The following is a 22,248-nucleotide window of genomic DNA, read 5'->3' on the forward strand; positions in this document are numbered from 1 at the left end:
TCCTCAAAAGTCTTCAATTCACTTTGGAATTCATTCAAGTCGAATTCAAACTTCATGGCTAAAAATAATATATATAATCAAATATCGATGTCTTAGAACAATCGAATTTATATTTGATTCTTATTTTTAATATTGATTAAATCTCTTTATTTACAACATATAAATATCTAAAATTTATCGGGGTTAAACATTTTATTTTTCCGGAAATTTTTATTCAGCGTTCTGGGTTTAAAAAATAACGAAAAGTTCATGGTGAAAATAAGTCGTACCAAAAATATTCGATTTTTGTTGAGTCGTACTTAGACACATTCGGAATTTTTTTGTTAAGTCGTTCTTAAAACGGTTAAGGTTTTAGTGAATTCGTACTTAAAGCCATCCGCATTTTGTTAAGTCGTACCAAGATTTATTCCATTTTTTAAAATTTTTGAATTAGTTACTCTTGCATTTGGTTTAAGAACTCTGCCTTTTACAGGAACATCTAGTTTTACTCTCGACATGAACGGAAGACCCACTCGTTGTTTTGCAACTAGCTTTGCTCTAGTTATTCTTTTTTTTTTTCTTACCGATTTTGTGCAGACGATTTCTCGAAGATTGTTGAGTCAATTTCGCTCTAATTTTTAATATTAACGTGTTTTTATCTAAAGCTGATACATTGTTTTTAATTTTTGAAAATACACTTCCGGTCAGAAGTTATTGTGCGTTTACGATTTTAAAAAGTCAATTTTGTCTGTCAGGTTTCTCAAAAACGAGTAAAGATATAGGGCTGAAATTTTCAGAGATGATAGAACTACCGTTTTTCTGGTGCACCTCGGTCAAGAGAATGTCCGCCGTTACTTCCGGTCGTCATCGGAAGGAAATTTGAAAACAAATGAATGTTCGACTTTTTTTATTTTTTAATATTTTCTTTGAAATTTTTACACCTTATAGTGACCCTCTTACTAGTTCTGAATATGTTATATGTTTAAAAATCAATCAAGGCATTCTCGAGAAATTAAGCGTCAAAGGTCTGAAGCGAGAGTCCGAGTAGCTCAGTCGATAGAGTCGTGGACATGGCTCAGGCGACCCGGGTTCAAGCCCCGAGTGCCGCAATTTTTTTTTTTTTACTTTTTTTGCTTAGATCTACGATTTTATCTTTAAATTGATAAGTTTAACCCATTCTTTTCAAAAAATCGGACGGACGACCCATTCGTTGTTCGCAACGAGATCGTGTCTATATATATATATCTTTATAATTTAATTCTGGTTGTAATGCGGCATTTCATTGGATAAAAAAATTTAGTTAAATTTGTATAACCTGGATTGCACTTCACAATGCACCAACGTCAAAAAAATACTAATCCGCTTGACGTTACGTTTGAATTTTGAACAGATTAATATCATTTTCTAAAGTAAAACGGACTCAATTTGTACAGCAAATTACAGAAAATTAAATGATATGTAATGAACTCAATATCTACCCAAGTTTTACTCGTATAACCTGGGTTGGAGCAATTTACACTTTTTTATAATCCGCTTCGCTTCGTAAATTGCCCCAACCCAGGTTATACTCGTATAACTTGGGTAGACACCGAGTTCATTTCTTAAATATACTAACATTATATAATATGCACAAGATACCTATAACTCTGATTATAGGTGAAATATAAACGAATTTTAGTTGTTGGACAATACTAATAAAATCACTCAGAATCCAGATCGAGTAAGAGACTCTGCACTTCCCTTTGAAACAATCATGAATAAAAGGACAGGATGTTTTAATATCTTTGGCTGGTATATATTCGTACGCAGTGGTAAAAAGATGCAATGCACAGCCAAGGGAACTTTCTTCCTTTCTCAAGTCTTGAGATTTCTGAACCCTTGCAAATGTTCACACTCCATCAATTTATACTGCACCCTTGAATACACCATAGCATGACTCCTAAAAAGAAAATAAACACAGTTTATTGTAGAAATATATATGTACACAAGAGATTGCATCCTCGATATGTCATATATGCCCATCATTAGCTTGACGTAAATGGCAAATACTGTATATCCAGTTTTCACTTTTTCCGCAGTCATTTTTAGATCGCAAAATATGCAACACACAGAAATATTACCCGTATTGATTGCTGCAGAAAGATTTTAAATAGCAAACAATGATTGGTGCAAATTTTAAATAGTTACACATTTTTCCAATTTTAGCAAATTTTGTGACTTTTGTGACACACAAAAAAAACTCCTGGATTTACGGTAATGTACCTGAAGATATACAAAGGAACTCACATTATGCACTTTCTTGAACCATTTAGATGAATAATTATTTTTTTTATTCTGCTTTGTTGGTGAATTTTATTAAATGTGCATTTTATGACATATGACCTCAGTACTTACACCACTGCTGTTAAGGCCGCGGGCAACAGTTTGCGAGCCGGTCTGACAGATCAACTGTTGCCCGAGACACAGTCAACGACTGTGTTGTTATACCCCTTTTAATCAATAACACGTTTTCGCGGAATGTGACGTCAAGGGTCGACAGTCTTTGCTAATTGGACAGTGGACCCTCATCCTTGCGAGCCAAGGGTTTTCACTTGTCTCTGCCTCCAAAAGTAATAGATTTGGACCAAAAACTCTTTGATGACAACATGAACAGAGATGATTAACCCCTATCTTCTTAAAAAAAGTTTTTACATGATAACAAAGGTGTATGCCAGATATCCTGTAGAATCATTATTGTTCTGGGGAGATCAATGTTTGTGGATTTCATGGGTAACCGTTGCCAACGATTTAACATCACCACAAAAATAAACACAACCATTTGATTAATACTTTTCATAATAACCCCGATTACACTACCAAGTAAATTTCATTGACTCCCACGAATAAAAATGATTCCACATTCCACAGAAAACTGTTTCTTTGTTTTTGCCATACATCCACCTTTTCCACGTTTTAAGGCATTTTGAAACTAAACTGATCACGTGTGAGGGAGCGGTGTTCGTCTAATCCGCGAAGTCCGAACAACTTGTAGTTATAATAGAAAACTGTATTTAACAAAGAATTTAAAGTTGCACCCCCTAACAAATCTTTTTCCCACAATAACTATTTGTCACCAGCCGAAATATTATCTGCTTGTTTTCTCTTGAGATCGATTCCTTTCGACGATATTTCTTTCATTCTCGCATCGAGTGTTTGTAAAATCTTTTATCATTATTATCCAAAACGTTCATGTTGGTAACCCCGTTGTTTCGCATTTATCTCAAAATGTCCGCACAAATTTGGTACAAAGTAGCAGCTGGATTTTCAGACCCGACCTTCAGTCTACATTGTAACACAGAACACGACAAAAAATATCTGATTTCAACAATGCAATACAAACAATAAATCATATCAAAGATTCAATCACAGTCCATCCAGTTACACTATCACAACCAAACTTTTACTCGAACGAAGCAGCAGAAATAGATCAATAAATTTTCAAGTACGATTTCCGTAGCCATATAACTTCTGGAATTCTCCGCTGTGTCATGTGGCTGCTTCTCGCGCCCTAGATCGAATGCAACAATCCTTGATTTTCATGATATCAGCCGCGCTCAGAGAAAGAGGATTAGCTGGTAGAATGAAAAGAAATAAACTCTTATCTTTGAGTTATTCTGTGGTACCTGTAAACCCTGTAAAAGATACATTTATTATAAGAAATGAAGATTGAAATCGTGCTTAATATATGTTCATTACATACACATATCTAATAAACACGAATTTCTCTTCATTTTATGTAGTTCTACATCGTTGTATGTTTTAATGGCGAACAGGTAAACACTCAAGGACTCGGGACTGTAATGTATGACAACTGGTCTATATCGCTGCTAGATTACTGGCCAAGTACGTAGAGGAAAAGCTTCTCAACTATAGCTTGAACATCTGCTGATGGGCGTTCTGGGAACTTGGTTCTGTATTCTTCATCTGTGATGAAGGAGGCAGTATCATACAGCGTGCTGACCATGATGGAGATGTTCATGTGGTTCAGTATGTCCGAATGGTTATGCCAATTCTTGAGATATCTTGTATGGATTTCATTGGTCTCTGTTTCCCGTTGATGGTCTTTGTGCATTTCTCTCATCAGTTGAATGATTTTTGTCTGTGGGGTCTTTCTCATATACACTGTGTTGTCTAATTCAGTTAGTGTTCCTGATTTGTCATTTCTGTTGGTTTTGAACATTTTGGGTGCTATTTTTTCTCTAATATAGAGTTCTCCGTTTTCAGGTTTATTATGCACCTCCTCCCTTAAAGGGACTTTGACACGATTTTAGATCAAAAATTATGTTTATTTTTTATGTATAAAATGGTTTATATGTGCATTTCAAATTGTTTACCAAAATATTGAATGTTAAAGACAAGTTACAAGCGAAATACAGAGGTAAGAATTGATTGTTATGTAAACTAAGCTCGAGTCTTTCTTTTTTTACCACCGAAACAAGCCATATACGTTTCACAGCTACCTGGTGACAATAAAACTTCTAAAATTCATGAGTTACGTGAATTAAAAATGTTAATGATTTAACATGATTAATTTTATAAACAGCTAAATATGTACAGTATTCAAACTCTTTTGTCACCACCATTTTTTCTTATTTGAAATGAGCAAATGTTAAACGTTAAAAATATCTGATGACAATAAAAATATGCAACGCAGTTGCCGTTATTTGCAAATGTATTAAACATTCATTATTGCCTTTTAGTTAACGCATTCATTTGCTACCGTGAAACATTCCTGTATTGATTGCCAAATTTATATCTATAGGAGTATAAAACTTTCCAAAATATTAAAGTATAACTTACTGTTAAACACTGAACAACATTTATCAAGCCATTTATTTCTTGCATACAAAATTAAATTTTGCTGTACAGTGGACATCGACCCAGCCAACGTATTGGACATGTATAGCAGCACAGTGCTCAATGCCACCACCATTGTTGGGTTCCGTTTTATGCCAGTTGTTGTAGCCCAGTTCCTCTGCATTGGACATAGAAACATAACGACCTTCCTTCTGAATGTCACTGTATCCCAACCAGACACCTTTAGTATAACCTGGAATTAAACAGAGAACGGTAATTGTATTTTCCTTAAGTTTTCCATACATGTAATACAATTCATAATGTAGCCCTCTTCCGTTGAGGGGGTAAATTATCGAATATTCAGCATTGAAGTTTTCTATGTCATATGTAATGTAATGAAATGTAATGTTTTAAACGCCCTTCATTAGCGCAAACCATGACGTATATAAATCTCTAAAATACGATTTGATACATATTATTCATTTCACTTGCCATTTAATTTTTTTTTATAGTTCCTGTATATAATATACAAATAAATATTAAAAAAACATTTTCAGCATGTCAGATGATTGTCAACAATAAATATAATCCTTAAATTTTATATTACCTCTATGTTTGATTTGTAAATCCACCCATGTCTCTTCTATTTTGTTTTGGAATTCCAGCAGACCAGCACCAATGGAGATACAGGATATCTGTTTATAAAATAATAAACTACTAGTTTACTTTGATTTCAGTTGAAAAATTTAGAAACATTAGGTCGCGCAGGTACACATTCTACTTAATGAACGAACGATATATAATGCATAATAAAATACTCATTCTCACCATAGCGTCTTTAAATGTTGCGTCCCCGGATGAAAAATAATAGCAGCTGTTCTTAAATTGTGCCCATCCTTTTTGACAAATTTTACCTTTAAATACAAATTATATTTATTTTGTTCAATATCGGTAATGAAAACTGACATTCAAATAAGGCAAATGAAACTGAAATATTAAGTATATGAACGCATTATGGTACGTGTTTTAAAATTCCGTAAAGAAATTTTCGTTACATTTTATTGATGCATTACATGTGCTTCCTTAAAGACCTTGCTTATAGTAGAAGTGTCTAGTGAGCAAAAAAGAAAGGTTTACGATAAACAAATTCAAAGACCATTTAAAACTATTATACAATTTAAACACTTCATTAGATTCATTGTTTGCATACGTGTTGAATAGAACGTGCCAGCAAATAAATACCTGCTGTAGTTTTCGCTAGGACAATGGTTAACACAAATAACAAATGTCGTGAAATATCCATTCTGTAGATCTGTCACACTCTGTGAATTTCAGTCATTGATCGCGCTAAGACAAGTCCTCTAGGTTATATATATATATATATATATAGGTCGCGTGTCTGGATGAACAGCTTGGTTTTATATTACCAATTGAGTACCATAGTAACACGTGTTTGGGTTATATTACTATATTTTCTGCAGACCTGCGGTTAATACAGGGATATCGTTTTGCAAATATCAAAGTAGAAATATTGTTTTCAAATTAGACAATGATCAATTATAACAAAATATTTCGCTAAAGTTATTTCATCATTATATAAATTTGATATTAAATGACACGGTGGCTAAATGCCAATTAGTGTGGTCCCCTGAATAGACAGTCACATGATATGTCTTGATAGTTCCTTCTGGGAAATCGACTAAATATTTTGTACAAGCTATTGTCAAGGGGGAAAAGACGATAGCCAATATTTCACCATTCAAAAAACAATATATTGAAAAACTCCCTACAAAAAAGTGTTATAAAATATTTAACACAACTTACCATCAAACTTATGGATTTGAGCTCAAGGCGGATGCCACGGTGTGTAACGTTATTTTAACATATATCTTACCTCTGTAAAATTAGTATCTTCAATCAATACAATAATTGCAGGTAAATAGCAGATCAATGGCAACTATCTTTACATACCTTCAAATTATTTAAATGTAAAAATGTTATTTCAATATTTTTAAAACTATATTATAGAACACACACACACACAACACACACACACACACACACACACACACACACACACACACACACACACACACACACACACACACACACACACACACACACAAAGCCATTTTATTCGACGCAGCAACTATAACATTTATATAAAATTTCATGTCATTCAGGTATTTAGTTGGCCTGTGAAATGTCCCGTATATAGATCCTGATACATTGTTTTGAGAGAAAAAAATGAAAACCTCCTCCTGGCGGCCCGTAATAAAATAGACAACTGCGGGGGAAATGTAAAGCAAATCTAGCAAATATTTCTTTACAGCAGGATAGACAAATATAATTATTATCAATTCCGTATCCCCAAAATAAAACGAACTTCTTCATTGTCTACCCGAAAATGGGGCAAGAAATTGTTCCTTTCTACGGAATACAATAAAGAAAATGAGCAAGAAATTCAAGAAGTGAGTGAACACAACTACGCAGGCCAGCCAAAGTTGAACGTGGAAGAACTTTATGTCAAGCACCACCTTTTCTCCATACAATGTTCAACAACAGCGAGTTCTACTACAGATGTTCTTGGTGACTCGACAAATAGTAATAACCCAATGAACAAGGTAAAGGAAATTATTTCCTCAGGAGTTATTACTTTGCAAGATTTGTTGAAAAAGTGATGGTGGTACCAGGCCCCGGGGCCATAAAACTTAGACGAGCTTACCTCTGATTTAAGTTTCACATTAAAACTAGAACTGTCCTAACGGGACTAATACCCCCGCAAGGCTAATTCAAATGGGACAAATACTTGAATAATTAAGGTTTGGAACACATACAAAAACAAATTCTAGAATTGTAAAAAAAAAAATTAGTTTAAAACAAAGAAAAATTAAAATCAAAATTGTCAGAATTTCACTATAAAAACATATCTATAACAGTAATACATTTACAAATGTATGTATCTGATATTTTTTTTTAAATTTAATTGATTTAAAGAAAAACCAACAAAACGACTATAACCCCTTCCTTTGCAGTAAATGGAAATACCGGTAGCCAAGCAATGCTCTACTGTTGATAAAACTTTCAATATCTTTCTAATAAGAGTCTTGACAGATGGAATTAGTTGTTTCAAATTTTCCTCACTTTCTCCTATGGCACAATGGAACTCCATATCAGAAAATTGATCCCATAGGACTATGATTTTCTTTGATGAGCTTGTTAAATTTAATAAACTCCCAAAACATTACCATAATTACCATACTATGTAAAAATATGTAAAAAAAAAAAAAGAAAATTTAATATTACAAACAATTTTAAAACTGCCAAAACACTACAATCATATCAGTAATTTTGAATTTCATTTAAATTAATGCCAATAGGGTCACTTCATCAATTTACTTCACAAATAAATTTAAACAACCTCTAAAAATAGTTTAACTTCTTTATTAATAATGATATTATTTATTTCCTTATAATGATAGATTTTTTGGTTTACATGAAACAGTTTTAAAATAGCCCCAAAACCATCACCCATTTTACAGATTATCAATTTCCCCTAAACACATGCTCCATCTGAACCATGGCTCAGATAATGGCTCCCTTGGGACAAATGAATTCAGCCACACTTGTCTTTGATGTTCTTATTAGCTCCTGAGAATTTATCATTGACAAACAAAAACTTTGCATTGTCAGTTAATAGAATACTTATAAAAAAAAAAAATTATTAATGAAGACATAAAGACAAAAAACCTCCATCTGGATGTATTCGTATAAATTTATTTTAGAGTGTTTTCTATTAAATAATTAATAAAATCTGTAAGGATTACCTCCCTTACTTTTCAACATTTTAGTGTACAATATATAGAAAAAGGAAAATGAAAACTGTCGTAAAATCGTTAAATCTTGTCTGATCTTAAAAAAAAATTGCAGGTGCACATCTTCAGATGGTGTTCAACATCTGTACAAATTTTCAAACTGTTCCATGCAGTAATAAAAAATTCTTTAGGGGGGATAAAAGTTGCGTCTACAGACAGACGGACAGGGTGAAACCAATATACCCCCCCCCCCCCCCCCTAAACTTCGTTTGCGGGGGTATAAAAAGGAACATATAATGGTAAAGTGAGACTTAGAATCAAGGAGAAAATTGTTGATATTTTGCGAGTCCCTGTGTAGAGAAATTGATCACGGTTTAGCTCAGGTAAGACTTGGCAACCTCGCGGTATACATTTTCACCTATCCACATCATCGCGGTTTTGTGATATCAATCTCAGTCAGGTGGAAACCGTTTTCATCCATAACGCCAGTTACCTCTCGCTATTTCTTCACATTTCGATCAGCAGAGCACCGTTTAAATTTTATAATTTGTTTAAGTATATGTATGTTCATTTACTAACTGTTAATTGTATTTCAATCTCTGAATAAAGTTATGTTTTTTATTTAGAAAAAACCCCCTGATATATCACAATATGTAATTTTGGGCAGTACCCATTCGTGGTTTTAATACTATCATATATTATATTATGCTGAATGTCTTTATGCAAATACAAATAACAGTAAATCTTACACACAAAAAATTGGCAGTAAACATGAAGACATCATTTTTAATACATGTACCTAGTACCATCATCCAGTAAAAAAATGTTAGCTGTTGTTTTGATCTATCTGGCTAGAGGGTATGGTTTAAACCTTCAGAGTTTAATAGTACCGGTATAGTGTATTTAAGAAATACTTCTTGATAATCAAATTCATGTTATTTACGTGAGCATATAATAATGAATGCATTTTTATATTTTCTTGAGCATATAATAATAAATTATGGATACAATTTTATCTTAACCAAGTGATGGGTTGTAGATTGTTTTCCTTTTCAATATGTTTAAGATAATCGCATTTCACAATAGAATGCAGGTCTTGTGGAATTGCCATTTGGAGCTGACTATTGCCTAGTTTTATGTGGGATTATGCCAGAAGTTGTGACAGTCTTGGCTAGGAAGCTTCAGTGCTTCACTTGTCAGAAGGTACATTCCTGCCAAACAAACCATACCCATCCCTACAAAAGGCCACTACAGACACAGTTCCTGATATTGTACTCAAACTCATGAGAACTATGGTAGATGAGACATCCACTAAGACTTTTATCTACCACACTCTCTCAAAAAGATCCATACAATTTAGGATCAACGTTGCTCCTCAAGCCACATTTTTAGATCCCTTTATTTGTTTAAAATAATCTAGATACTTCATTCTATATCATATTGTAAGCTAATGTTTATAAATTATGTTTAAATCATGCATGTAAATCGTGTAAGATATAAGTGGTAAATATATGCGCATCTTAATTTATTACTTTTGAAAAAAAATAAATTCATATTCAGTTTTGTCCTGATAAGCAGTACTGGCATATTGCACTAAATCACAAATTTATGCTTACACTACATTACAGCTATATATATATATATATATATATATATATATATATATATATATATATATATATATATATATATATATATATATATATATATATATATATATATACACACACGAGGTTCCTGTATAAGGTCAACACTGCGTCGGATAAACATAGCATCAATGTCGACCCGGAAGAATGTCAACACATCGGTGTTGACATTGTTCCGCAACCTTCTGGTTTGGTATGATCTGCTTACTGAATGTCGTTTTTCTTGGTATTATTCGAAAGATTGACATTTAATTGTAAAAAAAACCCTCTGCTTTGGTTTCTTTAAACTTATCTGCTTTCGTGTTTTTATCTTTGGAAGGAGGGTACCCTCCTAGGAAGTATATATCGCCACCTTGATAATCATAGTGAAAATGTCGACACGCATATTTTTTGACTTTCGTTTAATAATTCTAATTTTATAAGAATAAAAGAATGAGTGCAAATGTTAAAGTAGTAAAGAATTGATATAACCTGAAGATATCACAATGATTTTTTCAGTAGTGTTTAAAAGACTTTGGAATTTCTATTTTAACAGGCTCTAAAACCGGCATTCAAACTGTATATACATTTTGTGACGTCAGGCGGTTTATTTAGCTGGAAAACAATGGTCACTGTCGTGTATCCGCGCCGGTAGTGACATGTTTGGATAACGTGAAAATGGCGGCATCGTTCGTTTCTTGATAAGTTTTCGTGTTATTTAACGCTTACATTGTTAACTTTTACATTAATGAGATCGTCAAATCTATTTAAAAGCATATTCAATCTTTAAATTTCTACGAAGTGTATGTGAAAATTATGTAAATAGGCAGTTTATGTCGATTAATTGTGAACAACGGAACAGGTTTGGATGACCTTGTTTTTCCAAATAGGATCGGTTTGGATGCGCGTCTGATACGGTTTGGATGTGGTTAATATATAAGAGTTTAAACTGTTCTTTTACTTATATTTTCGCGAAGGGGATAGTGCATCGCTACTGTGCGATTACCATGCCCTCACTGCAAAGCATGCTTTCAATATTATGGAGATCGTCGTGTGACATTTGACCTTTGAATTCACATTGTTTAAAGAAATAAACATACACGTTGAAAGACTTGTATATTTAAGTCAACAAAACTTTATATAAAGTAATTTGAATTTCAATTTTACACAATACAAGCTCAAAATAAGTAAACTTGTCTTAATTATAAAAATTGCATACAGAGTGTTTTACAGACATGTTAAGTCTGTTGCATAATCATTCAATCGATATTAATTTAGAAAGATTCAGCCTTACCAAAATCTTTACGACACAAATATAAACATGTGTTTACGACAGTTTTGATTAAGTTATGAGGCTAACTTTATATGCTGTAAACGATGTCTGGAAAAAAAAAATTCAAAAGAGATCAGTCAAAAGACAGAATTATTATACCAACTCCAATATCAGCCCGAGGACCGTAGGCCCGAGGGGTGATATTGGTCAAGGGCTGATGCAGGCTGTGATATGGAAAAGGGGTATCTATTATCATATTTATTACATACTTAGTAAAATGAACTTGAACAATTTGATTTTAAATATCATGTGAAAGTAGTATGTACATATATTATATAAAAATATATGATCTAATTGTTTTAATAAACATATAGCTACTGAACTGGAATTTCCCCGGGCTTTAAAAGCTAACTGCTCCAAAACATTTGCTAGCATTTGAAGTTTTCAACTGCACTTAAAAATGTCGACTGTAACAAATGTTTTATATTTAGTCTGTAAACATGTAGAAATGCCAGCACGAAATGGGCAGACGAGTTCTGCAGGGGGTGTGATACGGATCCATATGAGCCCTAGGGCTAATAACCTGTATCAGCCACGGAGGCCGATGCGAGTTGTGTGATGTCATCTGTATCACATATGCCAAAAACCTGTATTTATTACTATTTATATACACTTGTCTAATTTTTTTAATTAATAATTGAAATGTCTCCAAACAACTTTTTAGATTGCAACAGCCTTAAAACCGCGCTTTGGCAAATTTTTACGATGACATTTTTATTATTATACTTTCATGTTTAATACCAACGCGAGTTTTGTATTTTTCTGCAGTATCGCCACCTTAAATTCCCACACGAGTCACCAAAGAAAGAATTTTACTTTTCAATAAACTAAATTATAATGTTGTAAATTTTGTTATTCGTTCATTTTCTACGCATGCGCTGTACTTAGGTGCATATGTCCTCTTCGTAAGCATTAGCTTCCATGATTTGTCATTGCAGTACAAAAGAACTAACTATTGGTTATGGATTTTAACGAACATGTTCATTGTTTTATTTTACATGTACAAAATTATAAACAGAATAGCAATATACATTGGAAATGAAATCAGCGCAATGTAAAATACCGGTATATTGTGTAATCAATTTTATTATTTTAGTTTGTTCATTGAAAAAATCAACAAAACATCTTGATCAGTAATAGCGAGCGCAGCGAGGCGGCGCGAAGCGCTGCTCGCGTAGCGAGCTCCATAGACAACGAGCTCCATAGACAACGTGTACGAACGGAGGAAATTTTTAACGTTTTAATTTCCTGCGATACATTTAGAGGTGGATCAAGCATATGTACTGGATCATGTAGGAAGTACTCAGTATCAGTGTTAACGGTGGCTGATTAGTTTTGTTTTGATGATTTTTTTTTTGCTTAGTAAATACACATGCAAGGTCCATGCTAAAGTTATTGTCATATTGATCCAATCATATATGCATACGTTAGGTAGGTGACAAAAAATTATTAAGAAAGAAAGGTCCAATCATTATTAGATCTACGTGCAGCCACGTCATTTTGTAATGAATAGATAAATGAAAAGAATTAAACTGTTAAAATATCTACCGGTACATGTATTTGTTATATAGTTGCATATGTGGTCAAATAATATTGGATATCACACACTATAAGAAAGGGGTGAGGGCACATGTCTACAACGCGTATATAGCGTACAAAAATTAAAAAGATTTAAAACAAAATTAATGTCACTGAGGAAAATAATTAAAACACGGGTTACAACAAGGAACAAAATGAGAAATAACAAACACAATTTATTTTTACTGATTTTAATGATCATTATTAAAAGGTAAAGAAAAGATAAAACATAATTGTATCTACATAAAAAAACGGCGTTGTGTTTATCAAAATATTTTAATACAATGTAAGTCTGTTTAACATTTTACTAAGGCTCAGTGGTAGTTTGTTTAAGTGTATAAGACTAGGAAGGGGCCATTGGAATAAAAGTTTGATAATTTCGGGTTCCTTGCGGTGGTAAAAGTTTTCGAGACAAAGCCAAAGTTTTTTGGTTAGGGCAAGTCCACGGGTTGCATTTAACAATGATGACAGAAGTGTGGTTCCTTCTGCGCTCGCCCCAACGGTCACACCGTAAAACATATTATACATAGATACATATTTATCGTTTTGATTTTCTGGTGAAAATTATGATTTAAAAAATGGCGACGTTTACTCAGGTCTCGTCATCACTTGGATTTTTGGACCAACTATTTTTAACAACAGAGTAAATATGACTTAGCAGACCCACAGTTGCACACCGATAAAAGGCAAACTGTTTCATTTTTGTCTGAAATATAAAAAATGCTATATCTTAAAACTATCTAAACCGTACCATTTGCACAATTTATATTTTAGCATCCAAACCGGAATAATTCGTTAATCCAAACCGTACTTTTTATTTAGCAGGTGCATGAAGTTATTGCTATTTTTATACATATTAGTGTATTAAAAATATATTGAAGTGATTTCATTTGGTTAGAGTAATCTTTCAAATTAATTTTGGCTGCTTCAGATTTTCAGGTTGTGTTATATTATCTACGTTATCTCGAAATAGATCTTGGTTTTAGCGTTAAAATGGCACATTAACGATTGATATTCCTACAAATAAGTCGTTTTTATTTACGATGAACAAAAATAACACTGGCTCTTATCAACTGCAAAACCGTAAGAAAAATATGAACGACTGTTACGATTGTTTTAATTAATATTTACCTAATTGTCGATAGATAAAAGGACACAACACTCATTGCTTTTGCAATGGATACGCCATTTTCACGGTATCCAAACATGTCACTACCGGCGCGGATACACGACAGTGATGGTGGACTAGGCTAGTTCGCTTCAGGAGAATTGTTATTGTTTTCATGAATTGTGCGAGTTCAATGGAGTATTTTAAGGTTACTTTTTGTTCATTGGTGTTGTTAACGTAAGTATCTTCATTACTTGTATTCTTGTGATCATGCTTTTAGCTATATTATTCGTATTTTCGGTTGGTAATACCTCCTTTGTTTACACATGAACTACACGCTAGAAAGTAACAGTTATTTTTCTGGGTTAAATTTTCTCTTTATCACCACTATTCCTCATTTGAATCTGCTGTAAAAAAAAAATTAGTATGAAATTGTGTACCGTGAATTACATCGATTTGTGTCGTTTAATTAATTTTAAAATATAATATGTGTGTCAATAGCATACTTTGTTTGCCCATAATATTGGAATGGAAATAGTTGAAGTTGTCATACAAATAACAAAACACAAGAGATCTAAAATAGGATTTTTACCGATCAATATTTTCTGATTTTGCAATTTTGTTTGAATACAAGAATGTATTTCAGATGCAAGAAAATTATTCGATAAATGCAAAAAAATTGTTCATAAAATTATCATTTTCATGTGACAATTATCTTTAACGATCAAAGAGCGGTTTAATTTTTTCTTTATTTGTCATACATTTATCCATCGTCTTAATTTGCCAAATATATGAAATATAAACCCTCAGCTTTTAATATTTCACGTCTAATTTTCAAGAATATGAACCATTTAAAATAGTCCATACATGCATTTTGCGTGAAATCAATATAATATAAAAACATTAAATGGATTGTTTTGTGATAAATATACTCTCACACGACGTGTTTATTTTGTAATTCATTGTAAAAGAAATATCTTCAATTAATACTAAAACATAGGTGAATGTGAGTTTTTTTCTTCATTTACAGTTTTTACAAAAATATAATGACGTTCTTAACAGAATAAGTTTTCATTCGCAAAACTGTAGTCTATTTTTTGAAAAAAACTAAAAATGTTCATTCAATGAGAGGAGAAAAAAAATTTGGTTTTTTTTTTACTTTTTGTTGTTGAAGCAGGGTGTTGCTGAAAATTTTAAGCTTTTTTTTTATTGGGTATAACTGGCTTTTTAATCTCAATTTTTTCTAGTTTACCTTAACTGTCAGAGATATTTTCTACAGAATGAAGATTGAGTAAAATTGGAATCTCTTAAGTTATTGATTGTGATAAGACAATGAACTTAAATTGTTATATAATCTTTCATTTCATAATTTTCACTGATGTATTCTTTAAAAAAAATAGCACTTTTTAATAGAGTAACACTTTTGTTTTTCAAAGGTTGTGAAGTCGGATGTGGAATTGCCCCAAGTTTCATTACCAGTAAGTGTGTTTTATTACAGTATGTATATAACGCAGAGACTAGGGTAATGATTCATTGTCTTTATACAGATTTTGGTGAGAAGTATTATATATATTTTTAATATGTTTTCTTTCTGTAGTCCTCTAAATGTAGTGGAGAGAACAAGCCATTGGGAAGAAAAATCAAGAGTTCCATTATGCAGAGTGATGATGTAAGTCTTGTTAGAATACACTGATATTAATTTAAACATGCAAGCCCTATGTTGTAATGGAAATTAATAGAAAAACTAAAATTTGACACAAAGATTGCTTGTGACCTGTAAATATGTCTGACTGAGCTTTCAAATTGGTCATTTGTGCAAGTTTGAGGCCACTGTAAAAAAATGTGCATCCGTTACCATCAAGTAGAGGCATTCAGGATTATCATGCAAAAATTTGTGTATATTAAAGTTGCAAAGTTGTAAACTACGTTAGTGATTGACCGACCCATTTTGTAGAAGTTGTAACATTTTAAAACTGTTGGAAACAATAATGTACATTGTAAGTGAGACTTGATCTTCATGCAATCCACCTAGATACACCCGAGGTGTGTTCAACAGGGTGAGCTCCAAAATTCCCTATATCAGCAACACAAAATATAGCGAGTGCTTGCGAGCGGGCTCTCTGCTGAACACACCTCAGTACTCGAACAACTTTTTTTTGGTTCCTGTAATGACCTTACAACTTAATTTGTGTGTTGTGTCATTATTTTTAGCTGCCAGATTTGTGTTCCTCGAAAGAAGAATCTCCATGTATAAAAGAGGAAGAGGTATTTGTATAGATTTAGACAATAAAATGATTTCTTTGGTGATACATTTTAATATATTTAACGGTGGCAAATTTGCAGATCTGCAATGATAGCTACCTTCATAACCCACATGAATCATCAAAGAGAACATTTTATTGTTTATATTTACATCTTTCTTTAACATCTTTCTTGATAAATGGATTGTTAAAAGTAAGTAAAATTAGCTAAAGTTATAGCCAATGTACATCAGAACGTTAGCTAAAAAAAAACAGCCACATTTTTCTTTTGCGAATTTGCAAGTCTGACATTATGCTTATTTCGTAGAGTCCATGATTTTTATTAGGTCGCTGTTAGTTTAGACCAATCGATAAACAGGGCTAGTAGATTTAAGTCCTATCAGTTTCTACAGAGCTATGAATTACAATTAATTTCCATTAGAAATATAAGGAATCATTCTTGATGAATGTAAATATATGCAAGTAAGTAGTATAAGGCGCCTAGCTTGGGGGTTCAACTGAGTGCACTTTTTATGCAAATGAGGTAAAAAACTGGGTTTAAGGTTGAAATGAGTTTTATTGAACAAGAACATCAAAAATCATGAAACAAGTGAAGAAATAAGCGCAAAAAAAATAGAAAACATAGAATGACTCTCTGGAAATTACATTGTTCAGAAATTCTCTTGCAATTTTGTCAGATAAAGTTCATACGAGTGGGAGAATCCACGAACACATTTTTTTTGTTGACTTTCATCATACGGCCTGGTTTTTTCTGCTCCGTTTTCATTTCCTCGTCCCAATCTTCATTGGATTTCTGGGTTTTTGCTTTTTTCTTGTCTTTGACTCCTTTCCCTTTGTTGGTGGGAGGGTGATTTTCTTTTTCTGGGCAGTCCTGAGCCTCGTGTTCTTGGTCTGCCCAGTATTTGTTTTTGAGATTTTCTGGGCAATCTTTCATCCAATGGCCTTCCTTTTTGCAGATGAAACAATTGTTGTTTGAAGGTCTACTGTAGTTAGTACTCTGCTGGGAAGTCGAGCCCCGGTTGTTTTCCTTTGTAGGGCAATCCGGCGAATAGTGACCTGGTTCTCCACAGGTGTAGCATGAGCCGGGTTTTTTCCCCTGTGTAGTTTTTGGCTGCGTAGTTTTGTTCATTTCGTCCAGTTTGTTTAAGATCAAGCTAGTATGTTTTCCTATTTCGTCACTCATCAGATGGAGACTGTTGAGAATTCCTTCCTGGGTCGTGGTAATGATCCCAAAGTCTTCCTTACTGATCACTGAATTGTAAGCAGCCATCTCTAAGTTGACTGGGTCCTGGGTCTCTGTCACTAGTGATGGATCGTAATAGCCCATTCCACTAGACATAGGATCTTGGCTATCGAGGAAGTTTTTAGACGTCATGATTTGCAATGTGCACAAGTCCTAGAGGGGCGCGAAATATGGGTATATAATGAACTGCTTTTTTAATATTTTTTATAATTCTATCAAGGAAAAAAAATTGATGATGAGCGAAATATTGAGTCTTACCTTTGAGGGTTATCAATTAGTAACAAAATGGAATGCAGATATGAACGAGGAAAAACAGAAAAAAATATTGAGGGTGTTAGCTTTGGCTCGGAACATCACCAGTTTGAATTTTCCTGCCCACATACTGTTGATATTAGCAGTAGAAAATCCTTTCCCCGGAAGACTAGCCACAATTTATTGGATTTGCGAGGGGGCCAAGATTCAATTACTCGAGAAATTAACAGGCGTCTCCTACAAGGATTATCAGAACTTCGGGTATCTGAGATGCATGTTCACCCATCAGGGGAGAGCTCGTCGTCGAGTGATTTCACAAATAGACAATATGAAGATGGTGGCTTTGGAATTTCTATACCTGAAATTGAAAACTCAGGCCATAGACGAAGAAAACGGAGTGTAAAGTTTAATATGGACATTCAAGTGTTGGAAATACCATACGAAGATAGGACAAGTGAATGGATGACTTTGGCAAATGACCGATTTCGTTTTCAAAGAAGAATTCTACAGACTGCAATTGTTTTAGAGCCTATGTTAAAAAGACATTTGTTAAATAATTAATTTGTGTTTAAAAAAGACAATTGTTCCAATGTATAATTTGTTTGAAAATAATAAAAATAATTTTATTTCATATAATTTCTACCATTTAAAATAACGAATAAATGTTTGTTCCAATGTTTGTTTGCTGAAAAATAATAAAATTTTGACATTTTATGTCATAGTTTATTTAATTTCTACCATTTAAAAATAACGAATAAATGTTTGTTCCAATGTTTGTTTGCTGAAAAATTAAAAAAAATAATTTTATTTCATAGGTTTTTTAATTTGTACCATTTAAAATAACAAATAAATGTTTGTTCTAATGTTTGTTTGCTGAAAAATTAAAAAAAAAAATTATGTCATAGTTTTTTATTTCTACCATTTAAAATAAATGGTTTGCACTCTATAAGACTCTATAGGGAGTTTGCATTGCTTTAAACCCGGTTGTCATGGTAGCCTGGCTAGTAGAGCCTTGCTTAAGACTTGGCACGGATTCAAGTACAAGATTCTGACGTCATAAATGAAAATGACGTCATATCTAGTGATAAATAGCAGCGCACTTCCGCCCAGCACTCATTCGTCTGCTAGATTTCTCGTAAATCGCCCAAAGATGAATTCATTTGGAATTAGGCATTTTTATACGGATGTTCCTAATATTCGAAGAGTGTTGGAGATTGTAACATACCAGTGGGATGGGGAGAGCTACGTAAGGATTTCTTCGGAGGCTGTGAGTCTGTTTCAGGCCCGGGATGCTCCCCTGTCCCCCCTGGAGAGGCAAGGAAGAGAGCAGGACTTGGGGAGAGTTGACCTCTTGCCACCGCCGCCGCCTCCCCCAGGACCCGTTCCTTCACTGGAGGACGTCGTTGCGATGATGGAGAGGAGGCAGCAGGAGCAGCGGCAGTCAGCCCCCTCGACGCCGTCGCCTCCCCCACCGCCAGCGCCCAGAGTCAGTAGGGGACCGGCAGCACTCTTCCGGCGGGTCCGGAGTGTTGCCAGGAGGGCCATTCCCTACCGGAGGGGTGGCCCGGGGGTGCGATTTTCTTTGCCTCCCAGGTCTGCGGCGCCATCGCCTTTTGTGAGCCCTCCTAGGAGAGTTCCGGCCATTCGGCCGCCAGGACCGGGTATCACCGTAAGTAATGTTTTAATATATTTTACATTTATAATAATGTGATAGTATGATTGATTTTTGGTATAATATTTTAATTGGTTTTTTTTTTAGACCACCAGGGAGCCCATCGTGATTCCGGACTCACCGGAGAGTCCCGACCCCTCCCCACCTGCCAGTCCGGGGGGTTACTCTCCGGTGAGCCCAGGCTACAGTCCGGCACCATCGCCGCCAGGGAGCCCTCTGCGACCAGCGCCATACCGCCCTGCACCACCACCAGCTGCAGCGGCCTTGGGGAGATCTCCAAGCCGACCGGTCCCACCCAGCCGTCCTGCCCCTCAGCTGCCCTCGGGATTTTTTTGAGAACCATTTTGAGAACGGCCACCCCTCCCCTGTACCTCCATACGAGGAAGCCGGAGGATCCGAGGCGGCACTTCACCATCGTCCCCAGCTGGGGGGTGAAGGTGGCTGAGGAGGAGGAGAGCCGGGGGGAGTGTGTCATCTGCTTCCGAGAAGACGCCCACATGCAGGTAAATAAAACATGAAATGTTTTGTTATAATTTCATAATAAAATGCTTTGTAATTACAAAATACTTTTTTTTGAAAAAAAGGTATTTATGGATTTGCTTTTTCATTTTTCCAGATCAAGTGCCGCAGCTGCAGCCAGCAGAGGGTATGCTGCAAGTGTGTCCCGGGGGTGTACCGGAACATGAACCCCTGCCCCCTGTGCCGGTCCTTCGGAGAGCAGTAGTGGCGACTGCTAACAAACAGCCCTTTTCAGGGCTAGCGCCACAGCCCTTTTAAGGGCTACCACCAACGGCCCTTTTCAGGGCAAATAGAAAAAATGTGTACAAAAAGAAAAACACCAGTGGTCACTTACATGCACACACTTAAATAGAAAAGGTGAAGGTTTTTTATTTCATAAGTGAAGATGTATTCTTACGATACACTAGACCCTTTTAAATTGAAACATGAATTTACCATGGTGGTGGCGGGTCCTTCAAAATCGGGAAAAACACATTTTGTTAAAAAGTTAGTAGAAAATAGACATTGGATTTCCCCTCCCCCCGAAAAAATCATATGGTGTTACCGAGAATGGCAACCCGCTTACGAATCTTTACAAGATCAAGTCAAGTTTATACGCAATATTCAAGAAGACGACGAGAAATTAGTGGCTGATTTCAGTATTCGTCACTTGTTAATTTTTGACGATATGATGGGAGGCAAAGCCATCGAGTCTATCGTCGATTGGTTTACTCGCAAAGCTCATCATAGGAATACCAGTGTGATTTACATTACTCAAAATGTATTTGATCGAGCAAATCAACATCGTACTATTAGTCTCAATGCTCATTATTTGGTACTGTTTAAAAATCCTCGAGATAAATCTCAAGTGACGGTGCTGAGTCGACAATTAGATATGCCTCATTTAATGTCTGCTTATCAAGAGTCTATTAGTATTCCTCACGGTTATTTGCTTGTAGATCTCAGTCCACAAACTCCAGATGAATTGAGATTAAGAAGTCAAATGTTCGATACCCTAAGTGTCTATATGCCTCGAGAATATAAATATTGAACACACGAGGAGTTACCTTCATTTGGATTGAGTTCATCATGGCACGACAAAACAAAGTGTTGAGACTTTTGAAACTTTTATATGGAGAAAAAGATCCACAGAAAAGGCAGGAAATCATCGAATTAAGCCGTAAAACCTTAATGAAATGGTTTCTGATAGGAGCTAAGAATTTACTGAAAGGAACTATTCCTGTCGACAAACAGACTCAACGGTTTATTGAAAAACACCGGGATGATTTGAAAGTGATTGCTGACAAAAAAGTCAACGAAGATAACAGATTGAAAGCCGTATTGAAACGAGGAGGAGCTGGGTTTTTAGGAGGGGTCATCATTCGTAATTTATTGAAATGGAATTTGAAAAAAGAAAAAATGGCTCAGCCTGGAAAGAGCAAATCGAAGAAAGCCATCAAAAAGAAATTAAGCAAAAAAGATTTTGTGAAGACTCCTCCCCTTAGGAAAGACTTGCCTGATTGGGTTCAGGAGCAAGTAGACTTGTATCGTCAAGATCAAAATCAGAAAAATCAAGGTGATTTAGAAGCCACTCTTCCCTATGCTGAGGATGATACCCCAACTTTTCCCATTATCAATGCTAGGGCTATCCAGAAAATGGATAGGGCCATGCAAGGTCCTATAGGAGCGGCCAGAACCTCAGATAATGTAATGACTTCTACCCCTATTAAAGCAACTCAAGCTCCCTCTTTGTTTGATGATGTCATTACTATTGATCAGTCCTCTATTAAAGCACCATCTACCCCTACACTCTCGAAAAAGTCTCCAAATGAGTCACCGGCCTTAACATATTTCTGTCCCCACGATGGGGTCGGATTCAGACTGAAGGAAAATTACGATCGTCACTTGGCTACCGCTCATAACCCCGCTTGGATTGAAAGTCAATCGAAAAGGAAAATAGTTCCTGTACCAGACATGTCTAACTTTACTTTAGGTTTCAAGAAACCTAAACTAAATTATTATTGTCCCGACTGTCACATGGCTTTTAG

General features: G+C 34.7%; 2 non-coding genes across 2 annotated transcripts; one reads left to right on the plus strand and one right to left on the minus strand.

Annotated features, from left to right (window-relative positions):
- Positions 1-4,831: 4,831 nt before the first annotated feature.
- On the minus strand, positions 4,832-6,168 carry LOC105342298 (uncharacterized). The gene is made up of 4 exons (XR_010712137.1): positions 6,058-6,168; positions 5,644-5,729; positions 5,423-5,510; positions 4,832-5,068 (listed from the first exon to the last, which is right to left on the minus strand). It is a non-coding gene; the product is annotated as an uncharacterized protein (transcript).
- A 9,527-nt stretch (positions 6,169-15,695) lies between these two features.
- Positions 15,696-16,798, plus strand: LOC117685873 (uncharacterized). The gene is made up of 3 exons (XR_010712138.1): positions 15,696-15,752; positions 15,872-15,943; positions 16,486-16,798. It is a non-coding gene; the product is annotated as an uncharacterized protein (transcript).
- The last annotated feature ends 5,450 nt before the right edge of the window (positions 16,799-22,248 follow it).

The sequence above is a fragment of the Magallana gigas genome, chromosome 1 (assembly GCF_963853765.1).
Source record: "Magallana gigas chromosome 1, xbMagGiga1.1, whole genome shotgun sequence".
NCBI classification, from domain to species: Eukaryota; Metazoa; Mollusca; class Bivalvia; order Ostreida; family Ostreidae; genus Magallana; species Magallana gigas.